Here is a 14,043-nt window from a genome sequence, read left to right as displayed (position 1 = left end):
AGATATACCATGAAATTTGCTATTTTAACCATTTTTAACATCTATTTATTTATTTTTGACAGAGAGCACAAGTGGGGAGGGGTAGAGAGAGAGGGAAGGAGAGAATTCCAAGCAGGCTGTATGCTGTCAGCACAGAGCCAGACATGGGGCTCAGTCTCATGAAGTATGAGATCATGACCTGAGGTGAAATTAAGAGTTGGAGGTGCAACCAACTGAGCCACACAGGTGCCCCTGCTATTTTTACCATTTTAAGTGTACAACTCAGTGGCATCAATTACATTCACAATGTTACACAATCATTACCATTATATATTTCTGAAATTTCTTACCACTCCAGACAGAAACTCTGTATGCATTATTCAGTAACTCACCATTCGTGCCTTCCTCTAGATGTTAGTAAACTCTAATCTACTCCCTGGCTCTATGAATTTGTCTATTCTGGATATACATATGGAACTATATACTATATGTTCTTCTGTGTCTGGTTTATTTCACTTTAGCATGGTTTCAAGGTTCATTCTTGTATCATGAATCAGAAATTCATTCATTTTATATTCATGTATATTTGAAAATGGCACAAAAAAGAGCAAGAATAGGCATATGATATTTGAATATAATCATTTTGATTCATTTTCTAAGATAATTTGAAGTTTCCTAAATGAACTTCAAAAATATCAAAATTTTGCATAAACACTATTATTCTGAAGGCTTATCACACTCAGCTATTACTCCATTTAAAACAATTATAATAAACACTTATTACTCATGTTTACTCCATTTTTAAGCCTTGTAAAGAGTGAGGTGATGTTTAGAGATTGTTATTATGGGATGTGAGGCTAAGACAGACATTGATATGAATCATGAGCGGGAAGGATAAACTGAGGTTGGCAGCAGAGTGGTGGTGGCACTGAGGGTGTGGTAGAGTTGAAGGATGCCAGTGGCAAATTATGCTTGGCAAGAAAAACACTAAGTTTTATTAGTGCCATATTGATTGATACTTTCACATTTCTGATGCTGAAATAGTTTAATCAACAACATATAATATTTATTCTGTCCAGAAAGAATGCTACTATGCTACTATTACATTTTTATTGTGGTATTCCTTGCAATAAGTCCATGTCACCTCAAGGAACTGTGGTCCACCAGACAGAACAATTGGCACAGAAATATTGCATCACTGGCACTTCTACTATGGACGATGGTGTCCTTTTCCTCTTTTGTTTTTAAAATAAATTTAAAATATGTTTGTTCCAACTGAGAGAGAACATAGAGTCCCAAAGGAAGGCGTAAAGAGATGAACATAGAAGATTTGACATGGATCCAGTGATTTTTTTGTTATTGGTTATGGAAAGAAGAAATGTGGAAATAACTAGGTCATCCTCAGCCTTTTGGTAGTTGAATCCTAAGCTATGGTTCTACATGACACCTGCCACTTGGAGAAGAAGTGAAGACAAGGGGAAGACTGGGCTCCTGGAGATGATACCTCACATGAAGAAACCAGTCATTGAGGATCTCAGAGACCTAGAAATGGTCTATCTTGAAAGAACTTTCTGGAATAACTTGCAACCTTTCTTCATTTTGGTATGATTTAATATTCAGAAACGAGGACTTCAATAGTCACTCAATTTCTTGAATTCAGATATCTCCAAACAAAGAATTTCTATAAAAGATATAATGCATTTAAGAATAGTTTTGATTTTAGGGGCTCTTGGGTGGCTCAGTGGGTTAATTGTCCAACTCTTGATTTCCACTCAGGTCATGATCTCACAGTTTGTGAGTTGGAGCCCTGCATCAGGCTCTGGACTGACAGTGGGGAGACTGTTTGGGGTTCTCTCTCTCTCCTCCTCTCTTTCTGCTCCTTCCTCACTTCCTTTCAAAATGAATAAATAAACTTTAACAGCAGAAGGAACAATAACAACAGCACATTTTTGCTTTTAAAAAGATAGCTCTGTAAATCAATTAACTGAGTTAAATGTTTTAGATGGAAAACAAAAAAGGGAGGGGACTAGAGACAGCCTTTACTGAAATAGGTGAATTAGATTGCGGTAAAGTTCTTAGATCATGTCCACATAACAAAATTAAGTTGGTGATATAATTAACTTATTTTGACCAATATTATCATTCAACTTATTTATATATACTAATAAATAAGGTATTTTTAAAAATCCTATTCTAAGTAATTCCCTTCCTTTTTCATATTGTTTCTCCTACCCTTTATTCTTTTATTTTGCAAAGATTTTTACTTTGCAATTTTTTTTTCCTGCTAATTAGGTAGTGATCTGAGATGTTTTGTGTCTTAAAAGTTTGTGACACTGGATTTAAAGCAACCATTTCTAACCATTCTAAAGAATATATTCATTTACTGTTTGGTTAGTTGCTAGGTATTCTGGGAATAAGCAAAGCCTTTTGAACTTGACCTTTTCTTCTAGTAGTTAGTCATCTTGTCCAATTATTTTTTGAATTTGAATAACATAGAAAACAAATATCAGGAAATTAATTCTCAGGAAAAGAGTAAATTTATATTACAAAACTATAGTTTAATAACAAAAACAATTTCCCACTTCATAGATTATTTTATTTTTAAATTTAGCAAAAATGTTATAATAGAAGATTCTAGTCAAAATAGCTGAATGACAAACAGGCAAGTGACGCCTGGAGCTACAGGCTATCAGACTTGCAAGCACCAACTGATGGCATAATCCATTTGGACAGGAGGCACATTTTGATCTAATCATTGGAGATAAAACTTAAAGATATCAGAATATGCCTTTTAAAAAACAAAAACAAAACAAAACTTGTGCATTCTGCATACTAATAGAAAGAGGAACCAAATAGTAATATGTATGACATTAAAGTTCTCCAACAACATTCTTTTCTTATTGAAAAAGTGTTTTCATGATTTTATTTAATTTTTTTTTTTGAGAGAGAGAGAGAATGAGTGGTGGAGGGTCAGAGAGAGAGAGAGAGAAAGGCAGAATCTGAAGCAGGCTTTAGGCTCTGAGCTGTCAGCACAGAACCCCACAGGGGACTTGAACCTGTGAACTGTAAGATCATGACCTGAGACAAAGTAAGACACTTAACCAGTTGAGTACCCAGGTGTCCCTCTCCAACAATATTCTATGGTCAGTCACCTGAAGATAAATTTAGTTCCCCAATATAACTATTCGAATTGTTAAAAGTATTTTAAAGTTTTGCTTTTACGTCTATGATGTTAATTATCTATATTTACATTAATATTTAACCCCTTTGATCCCTATGAATATTTTATATAATTTTATTAACCCATAGGCTCTGAATTAAATTGCATACCCAATACACTTTCAAAGACATTATTCACTTTTTACTTTAAATATTAGAGTTGATATAGATAAAATGTAAAATAATCATGCACTAGAATCATGAATTTAAAACAATCTAAAAACATTTTAGGAAAGGATTTTGTTAGGTTTAAAAACTTTGCAATATCTCAATATTGACATGTTTCCCTTCTGACGTAAATAGTATGCCTTTACACATAAAATATGACTCTCTGGGCCGTAGATTTCCTGCTTGAGTTCTGTCCTTTGTGTTTATCACACAATTTACAAAGTCATTTTGTGACTAATTTCCAGAGCACTGAGTCACAGTGTGGCTGTTGCTTATCATTTCTTTTTTTCCTACATGGCACTGTTTAGCCTTCATTTTTTGTTATTACTTATACAAATGAGCTTTTTCCATAGTTAAATAACTTTGTCTCATTATAGTTCGGTGGTTATGTGCCTTTGTTAACCACCAGAAGCAAATTTTAATGTCGATTCATAACCAACATGAACATGATAGTACATCACGTAGGTATGTGATCTATTGCTTTAATTAACATCATTGCACTGCAAATAACGAAATTATATATATGCTTATTTAAGTATCTTAGAATGTGAGCTTTATTCTTTGAAGACTTTTAAGTATTTCCTTAGAGAGATTAGTTAATACAGACATATAATATTTAGTTTGATTTACAAGAATTCTAATGTTTATGCTTCATCATAACTATCAACAATTAAAGGCAATAGAAGATTCTTTAAACATAAGGCTGCCAGGGAGTCTCTCACTCATATTTCTTTATATGTGAATATATAAAATATTTAAAAGTAAACCAAATCTTCAGAAAAAATTCCAGTTTACACATGATTAGTAAAGAATTGCCACCAAAAGCTGAAAATTACAAAAAGAAAGTCTACATCTCACCAACTTCTTACAAAAATGTTCAAAGTCTTAAAGTATAAATATCTACTTCATATATATCTGCTTAAGAACTAAATGCAAAGTGCTGAGAACTTCATTTTGTACTGAAATATGAGTTTACTTTGTTTACAGAGAAGAGTCAATTTTCATTATAGGGTTACAGACAATGGTCCTCCCCTACCAGCCTTTACCTCTCAGTACCCCGTTTTTCTCCCATGAAAAAAGAAATAAAGATTATTTCTCATGGGCTAGAAAGTATATTGCCAAGTACTCACGAGCCAAATCTCTGAAGAAAGTTCTTGGAAAGATTTTTTTCAAAGCGGAGTTGAGGTTATTTTGTTTTCCCTTCCAGGCACTGAAGAGAAGATTTATCTTTTCTACTTCTTCTTTTAAACGGATCAAGAAACTGGGGAGTGGAGAATAGTGAAAGAAATGTAATCTGATCCTGCTAGCAGTGAAAGGGCGAGGTAAGAATTTGACGATTATATAGCCCAAAGTCGCTCCTGTCTATTGGAGCAAAGAGGGAGCCCAGAGCTGGTCTCAGAGATCACGGGCAGTTGGGAATAGCCAGGCTTCCTGTTTAGGTCACTCCAACAGTATTTAGGCTAATTTCGCCAAACACTTCAAAAGGGTTTTCTATTAGGGACAGAACGAAGGAAACAGAACTCAGAATTAGTGTTCTTGAGGAACTCTATCTTTCACTTTCCAGGATTCTTTTTTATAATCAGATAAAAAGAAAAAAAAAACATTTTTCCCCTCAGAGTTATATATTTTTACAATATATATTTACTATTACATTGTTACTTAATAAAATGACCTCTTTTTCCAGTTTGTTTTTTCTTCAAATTATTTTATCCATATTATCAGTACGCTGATGAAAAAAATCTGAGGGCTACTGAAGTTTCCCATGATTAGAGAATTGTCTGTTGCAGAATTTTGGCTTGTGAACCCTGAACCTCAGCTCTTTGCTAGTTTTGCAGCTTTGGTCAATTATTTAAGGTCTCTGAGCATCCATTTCTTTTTCCCTAAAAAGCTGATAATAAGGGCTCTTAGGCCTGATATATGTAGTAAATGCATTAATACATATTAATACATATATGTATACATATAAATGTACATAAAGTACTTAAGACAGGCTCCCACCTTCAATAAATGTCAATTTTTGTTATTATTATTTATATGATGATGATGATATTATTATTATTTTACATAATTTGTAAATTTTTAAGTATATCCATTAGTTCTGCTGTAGGGTGCTGTCATGAGGTTAACCTTTAGTGTTTTCATAATGGAGTTATGATCATATCAGACTAAGATGACTAAAGATTTCCTAAGATTTCAGAATCTACTGTTCTATGAAAGTTTCAGTCATTTGATCAGAAAGTCCATCAGTTTCTTGTTTTTCCCTTTCCAGAATCTCCTTGTGCCTTCAGCTTTTTTGTTTGTTTGTTTGTTGTTTGTTGGATTCCTTTGATCTCTGTGTGAGGGGTAACTTTTCTTCTTCTGTATTTTTAATATTTGTTGAATAATTATTAGGGGTCTAGAACATAAATAACCTTATTTAATTCTCACAACTAGCTTATGAAGAAGGTGCTTAGGGCAGGCTACCCCAAGATGGCTCACTTTGGCATGAAGATTATTTTTTATTTAAAAGCACTCGAAACTCAGCAGATTGAGAAAAGACTGTTTACCTTTCCCATGGCAACCTGAAAGAATTTAGACCGATGTTCTGCTTCAGAAATAGAGCTATCACTAGAGATAACTACATTGTGGTATGAATTAGGAATGGTAGAGAAGAACCTAGCAAGACCTGTTTGATCAAAGTCTCCTAGGTCCTGTTGGTTTGGATAGCCCTGCAAATGTTTGTTTACCAAAGATTTACTCTTTATTATCATCCATTGAATTGCATGCTTTCCCTTTGAAGTCCCAGACCCCTAACCCTTTCTCCTTAGTTCAGAATGACACATATATCATTTTGTCGGACTGTCTTTGGAATTTCCACATCTGTGTAGATGTCCCATATGTATAAAATTAAATTTTATTTTCTCCTGTTAATCTATCTCATCTCAATTTAATTGTTATTCCAGCTAGAAGGACCTTGAAGGACAAATAAAATTCTGTCCTCCAGAAAATGGTGTAGGAGAGAAAAAAATAATTTTCCCTCTACCCTTCTAGGTTCTTGAGTGAGACCACCCTATAATAAAAGATTAACAGGGAGAAACAAACAGAAGTTTAATAACATGTATACTTTCTGTATACATGGGAGATACCCAGGGAAAAAGAATGACTCCTTGAAGTGGCCCAAGCCACCACCTTAAACATCTCTAAAGACAAAAGAGGATGTCGGGGGTGAGTGAGCCAGTTATGAGAGATGATTGGGAACAGCACGGTGAACTAGGACTAAGTTTCTATGCAAAGTTAAGTCTTTACTTTCTCCACTGATGAATTTCTAGAGATTGAGTTATTCTCTTTTTCCTGATACAGAGAGGGAGACAACTGTACTGAGGGAGATTTCTCTTATAAACAAGTGTCCCTTATAAAAAGATAAGTTCTCCATTGTCAAAGCTTTTCCTCCTGTGTCTGTCTTTTTTTTTTTTTTTTAAAGTAATCATCCTAAGTGGGAGATAGAGACTTTCCGTTGTGGAATGAATGTCAGGAGGATAAAAGGTACAACACAGGGGATATGGTCAATGCTATTGTAATAGTGGTGTATGGTGACAGATAGTAGGTGGCTATGATTGTGATGAGCACAGCATAATGCCAGTTCAATCACTGTGTTGAAACTAATGTAATATTATCAGCTATACTTCATTTAAGGAAATTTAAGTAAATAAAAATTATAAGGCAAGCCAATGAAATATTAAATAAAAATATTTTCTTTCTAACTTGGCAACAAAACCAAACAAACCCCAAATCAAACAAAACAAAAAACAGCCTAAAATAGTCCTCGTGCCAGAGAGGCATGTTTTGGGGGTGACAAATCCCACTCCCTTCTAATGGCAGTTCCACAGGTTTTGGAAGGTCAAGTGTAGTCTGTGGAGCTCTCATTCACATCGTGTCATCTGACTTCAAAGTGCAGATGCTTAAATATTCTTTCGTGTTTTCTCACACCTATTCTGTACTTCATACCAAAACCACAAAACAAACGAACAAACAAAACTTTTGGTCTGTGTATTAAAACTTTGGTTTTAACAATGAAACTTTGCTGCATATTTAGTACCCTTTATTACCTCAGACTCTGGCACTCAAACACATTCAGCGTTCCCCTCCTACTCACGTTGTTGAGGAAATTTGCCTGGTTTTGGATTGGAATGAACACTAATAAATTTTGGGCTAATCTACAGGCTCTGTTGGGGTAGAGTTAAGCTCAGCCAATCAGATTTATTTTTTAGAACTTGAACTAAGAGCTGTAGAAAAAGCATAGAGTAGGTGCCAAGCTCTTAACTAAAAAGCTGAGATAGAGAAGGACTGGCAGCTAACGTGGTATATGCAAGATGATTATGTGGGAAAAGCCAGGTGAGAGAGAATGATGATAAGAATGACAGAGAATGTGGAGCCTCTGAGAGGGGATGGGAAAGAATGAAAGCAAGACAAGAGTCGGAGCAGGAGAGGTGAGAGAGAGTACCTGAATTCTGCAGCTGAGTCCTTCTCCAGGTCTACTTCCAGTTCTCCTAAGCACTTGAACACATATATCCTTGTACTCAATCTCTTCTTCCCCTGTTAAAAAGATAACCAGAGGCCCAAAATGGCCTCACTTAGGCCAAGTCACTAAACTGTGGCTTAATTCCTCACTACAGTTTCAACCTTCCCCAGCAAAAAAAGTAAATCTTAACCTGTTAGTCATGAATTTCCTGATTAGCACCAATGAAGTAATCTGTCACATGGGCCCTCACACATCCCCAAAGGCAGATGAGATAATTCACCCAATATGATCTCCTGCCCCTTCACTCTAAGGAAAAGTGACCTTGCTTGGAACAATCCTTTCTTTTATTTTACTTTCTTGTTCCATCTACTTCCTATAAAAACCTTCAATTTTTGTACAGCACCTTGGAGCTCTCCTCTATTTTCTAGATGAGATGCTGCCCAATTTATGAATCATTTAATAAAACCAATTAGCAACTGGATAGATTCATATCTACTTGGTTGAATTTTTGTTCTTTAATACACTAAAATCATTTAAGAAATCTTTTTATTATGTAAAGAACTTTATTTGAAAGAGTGACAGCTAAGCCAAAACTAATTTCCCAGAAATCATCAATTTCATATTTATGTTGCACCTGGCACCAGTGAAAGCTTTTTACCATTTTGTTCCATATGACTTACACAAACTGGAGTATTCTTGTGAGGAAGAGAGCCCGGGGACATGACATCAATTATTATTAAGATAAGGTAGTTTGTCACTAAGCTGCTTTGTGGACTCCCTTTTCTTTTCCCTCAGGATTACGTGCGATCCCTCTTGCAGTTCTACCACCAGTACACCATCATTCCACAGTGTACAAGTCTAAGTCTAAATTAGTTGGATACAAAATTTTTCTTACCGACTGTATGACTATTGGCCATTTTATCTTAAAGTTCTTTGTATCTAATCAGCATCTGGACTTTGAAGTGCCTACCTAATATTAGGTAATTTCCTTTTTCATTCCTTACCATTCTGTTAACTTTTTCCTTCCAACTATCACACAATTCGAATAATATCCCAGGCTCTTACTAGGAGTTTGTTTATTTCATATCCAAGCTAGGAAACAGTCTTTTTGTTTCTTTTTTTCTTTGCTTGTTCTATATATCAGAAAGCATTTCCTAATTTACCCATTAAGAATCTTGTCCATTACATATATTAAATGTTTAGATAAGTTAAGGTAACTCTGGATGAGTGAGACAAATCTGGAAAGAAATTAACTGCTTAAAGTACCTGTGAGAAGAGTACATATTGTTGCAGGACAGAGAACAAAATTAGACAGGATGTTAAAAACCAAATTTGGTAAACATCCAAAACAAAATTAAATTGTATCATATTCAAGAATTATTTTATGCATTTCTGCACACTCTAACGTATGTGAAAGATTAGACATTCTATTTCTTTATATTTCAACCAGTTACTTATTGCAAAGTCACAAAGTGTGACTACAAAGGTCTTGAATTGGGTTAGGTGAGGGATGAATGTTTGAGCTTCAATTTTTTGTCTCAGCCTTCATCCTTTATCTAGAATATAAACCATGGACAGCTTGTAGTTCACTTTACTGAGAATGAATTTCTGAAACCTGATCAGCAAATGGAAACCATACATGCTTTCAGATTTCAAATGTAAAAAAAATGGCACATAAATTTTATCAAATTGTATTCATAGAAACTCTGTGTAATAGGTATGACACATAGAAACATGGGTACAAAATTGCTTCTATTTATTTCACTATTAACAAAACTAATTAACTCTCAATCCCCTGTTTTTAACAAATGTGAAATATTTGTTTTGGTTTGGTTTGTTTTAACCATGAAGTATCTCAATTTTCTTAACTTCTAAAAGGAGATTTCCAAAAGCAATTCTTTTCATAGGGGAGTAGGGACTTAGATATATGTTAGGAAGTGAGAGAATAACTTCGCTTTTTTGTCTACTTTTCTCTGTGGTAGATTACATTATTTGTTCAAACGTATATGCTGCCCCTCCTTCAAGGTCCCTCATTGATAACCAAGAGACCAGAGGATATTTTCCCTTCACACTGACATCAAGTTTTGCTATATTGCTAGGTTTGGTTTATATAATGAGCAGATAAAAAACCAAAGAAGTAGATTTTTATGAGCTTTATGGGGAGTTTATGAATTTTATGATTCTATAGTGGTTTTTTTTCATCTTCTCTGACAAATGGCTCTCCTGACCCACATGATCCAGTTCATTCAAACTGGATCACAATAAAGAAATGGAGCACCAATACAGAAAATGCACAAAGGTAAGTGAAAATAAACCCTTTCTGGGTAAAAAGCCTGTAAATTTGGACGTGCTTTGCTATCAAGTGTTAGGTAGAAATGAATAATATACACTCCATTTATATACCTTCTTCCCTTATAGATATATTATCTTGACTGCATCCATATTATTATATTACATAACCCTGAATACAGAACTATGGATACCCAGATACTGAAATTGGACCCTGGACCTCAGTACTTCTGTCTTTGGAGCCCTATTCCTTTTTTTTTTTTTTTTTTCTCTTCTTTTCTTCCTATGCACTTGATTGTAGGATATGAAGTATTTGGGGGAGAATAGTTTCTGGAAATTTATTGATGATAAACAGCAGTATAACAAAATTAAGCACCAATCAATTTGAAATATGTTGTGTATTAAAATAAATTTTTGTTAATCAATATAATCATAACAAAAAGATTTTTAGGAATTTTATGGTCACAAGCTGACTCCATCTATAAAAAAAGAAGTTCTTCTCAAACTAGGCTGTATTTTCACATGGAAATCAAAATGAGTGCATACATGCAAACTTGAGAACTGGAATCATTTTGTTACTTTTGTTTTGCCTAGTTCAGGTTTTAATTTATAGGGTATTTCTTTTTTATTTTTTATGAGAATGATTATTGAGAAGAAGTGGTAACAGTGGGACCTTGAAGGTCTTCTCATGGTTGAGGGTTAGTTAGCATTCTCAAGAGAGTCTCCACAGGACTCTCAGTCATAACTTCCATTATTAATAGGAAGACATCTTGAACAAATGATTTTTCTCATCAGACAAAACATATTAAATAAAAACATAGGGAAAGCTAAATCTTTGTGTCATCTGTGCTTAAGCGTTGCATTTCACAATTACTGTTATTTATAGATATTTTTAAAATGTAATGTCTCAGAGGAAAAATAAAACAAGTTGAATTCTTAGCTTCTTCTTTCTAGATTTCTAGAATCAGATATTCTATTAGTGTGGTAAGATTACTTAGAAACTTCAATTTCATTAATGTGATATTTTTCCTAATCGTATTTAGTTTGTCTAACTCCTTCTGGGAGAATCTGGAAAGTATAACTGTATCTCTAAAATGTAAATAAAGAGTAAATTCTGTTGCTTTTCATTGCTGAGTATACAATTTTTCTAACATCTATCTCTCTGAAGTAAGTCCTATGAAAGTGACGTGTGTGTTAAAAAAGTATCGTACAATGTTAGGTCACAATAATTGACCTATATCATCTAGTGTAAGGAAAATAATACGCCCACTTCACTGTGCAGCATTGCAGTATTTTGCTCTTATATTTGGACCATATCTTAGGGGACAATTATCAAAGCAGAATGTGTTCAGAGTAGTGAGATAAAGCCTAATTTTTTAAAGGTATAACTTAAGATATTTTAAAAATACTTATGTCTAAAACATTTTGATAAAACCTAGGATTTTAATTTTCAAAAGAGAAACTGAAAGAGTGGGGAGAGTCATTGTACATATTAAAGAATTCAGGAGACGGTTGTATAGAAATGACAGTAAATTTAATGTTTTGCTCTAGAATAATTAGGTGGACGAAGATATTGGAGACATGTATTTTTAGCTTAAGATGGGGATAACTTTCCTACCAATTAAGTTTAGAAAGATAGGATGAGCTATTCTATGATAAGGAGTTTATTCATTCCTAGAAGAAATAAGGGAGAAAAGTGATATGTAAAGCTGTTCAAAAGCCATCCTGATATTGGATGAAAGAACTGGACTAAAAGACTTGGAGAATCACCTCCAGTATTCAAAACGTTTGAATCCTTCTTATTCCTTGATAAATAGTAAGGATAATGTAGTTACACATAGAAAAACAATAGTATAAACAACAAACATAATAATTGTTAATATTTATTTAAGGCTTACTTAGTGCTAGATATTATTCTATATGTGCCACATTTAAGACACCATCATGAGATGTGTCATACTATTTTCCTATTGGAGATAAAGATAAAGGATTCATTCGTTTGTGGAAACTCAAACAGCTGATATATGAAAGTGGGATTTGAATCCAGATAGTTTGAATTCTGAGCATAAGTCTTAACTATTAGGTCACACTACCTCTCTGTTTTAGATTATGTTACCTTTCTTATATGTTTCCATAGCCATAAAATAAATACTTATTGGGGCACCTGTGTGGCTCAGTTGGTTAAGTGTCCAACGTAGGCTCCAGTTATGACCTCATGATTCATGGCTTCAGGCTCTGAACTGACAGCTTGGAGCCTGGAGCCTGCTTTGGATCCTGTGTCTCCCTCTCTCTCTGCCCCTCCACCTCTCATGCCCTGTCTCTGTCTTTCTCCCAAATATAAATAAGCATTAAAAAAAAATAAAAAACATAATACTTATTGTCCTTCTTAGTAAAATAGAAAAAAAAAATTCACAAAGCCACATTAGTACTTTTTAAAATTATGTATAATCTGTAACCTAAAAATTCTCTTTTATAAAAAAAAATTACATACTGTTTTTGTGCACCAGTAGATATTTACAATATCAGATGCAATATTATTGTAAAAATGTAAAATTAAAAACAATTTAAAAGTCAATAAACGTGGCATATATAAATACATTGTAGTGATATTTTGATGGAAAATTATTTGCAGTACTATTCATGAATATGTGTAAACATCTCAGAACTCAAAAATATATCAGTAAGCAAAATATACAGGGTGTCTGGCTCAGTCAGTAGAGCATGCGACTCTTGGTCTTGAGGTTGTAAGTTTTAGCCCTATGCTGGGCGTAGAGATTATTTAAAAATAAAACCTTAAAAAATACAAAAGCAAGAACATCATTTACTTAACTTTTGAAATACACAAAAATAATATTGTATATTTAGTAAAGATATATATGTATTAAAAGGACACACATTTATTTTGGTTGTTCTGGAAAGAAAAAGAGAGGAATACAATGGGAAAAGGCTATAAAAATTTGTTCAGCCCTCAATGGTATTTGTAATATTTTATATCCTTTATACAAAAATACTACAGAATACCATATTTTACATAAAATGCTATGCACCATAATGTAAATACTTTTATATAAGATACATAGAAAATATGAAAATGTTAGCATTTATTGTTGATGAATCATTACTTGGATTCTTGGCATTTTATTTCTTGTACGTTTCCTTGGTTATATATATTTAAGTTAAAAATCAATTGGGACATATAACAACAAAAGACAAGAGAGAGAACATTTTCACTGTTCATTCTCTCAAAATGTTTGAATTTTAAAATTCTAAAATCTGCCTAAATGAAAGCAAAAAGTTTGGCATCAAGGCAACATCAAAAAGAGAAAAAAGTTCTTGAAACATTATTCTATTTGACCATTTTTATCACAGTATGACTGAGAGTCTTTATAAAATGAGGCTGTTCCCTTTTATAATGTAATTTTCAAAGTCAGTGTACATGAAAGGCAAAAACAAAAGTCTCCTAGCTAACTTCACTACCAGCTTCATAGAATTGATATCTGATAGGTGCTAATATAACAATCTCTTTCTCACAAAAGAGGTGACTAACCTTGACAAGATGTGTGAATTTTAACAAAGCACTCTGGCTGGTTCTCTCATGCTTACAGGGCAACAAATAACTTTAGAATTTTACTCTAGCAAAGGCCTTCTTTTTGCCTCCATTTTCTTTTTTTTTGTGATGAAAATAAATAAAGTTCTTTTGGTACTACTTTACTCTTTATAGATGGAAGAATCAACTTTACTATGAACTGTGTGACTAATAAATTAAAAGCTGTAATACGATTCTTGACATGCAATCTCGACACCATTTTAAGTCTTACAACATCAAAGTATAAATCTTGGAACAAGTACAATGCAGCACTAGGAAAAGCACACAGTCTCATCATAGATCC

General features: G+C 33.6%; 1 protein-coding gene across 1 annotated transcript in view; it reads right to left on the bottom strand.

Moving 5' to 3' along the window:
- Positions 1–7,933, bottom strand: part of TFPI (tissue factor pathway inhibitor) — a 70,890-nt gene extending 62,957 nt beyond the window's left edge. Inside the window, exons 1-2 of the mRNA XM_077780254.1 lie at positions 7,847–7,933; positions 4,497–4,627 (exon numbers count right to left, since the gene is read on the bottom strand). The gene's annotated coding sequence lies outside the window, so the exon portion shown is untranslated. The remainder of the gene's footprint in view (positions 1–4,496; positions 4,628–7,846) is intronic.
- Between the last annotated feature and the right edge of the window lie 6,110 nt (positions 7,934–14,043).

Source organism: Crocuta crocuta, unplaced genomic scaffold, assembly GCF_008692635.1.
Source record: "Crocuta crocuta isolate KB4526 unplaced genomic scaffold, BGI_CrCroc_1.0 scaffold38, whole genome shotgun sequence".
Taxonomy (NCBI): domain Eukaryota; kingdom Metazoa; phylum Chordata; class Mammalia; order Carnivora; family Hyaenidae; genus Crocuta; species Crocuta crocuta.
This window is presented reverse-complemented; position numbering and strand designations above follow the sequence as displayed.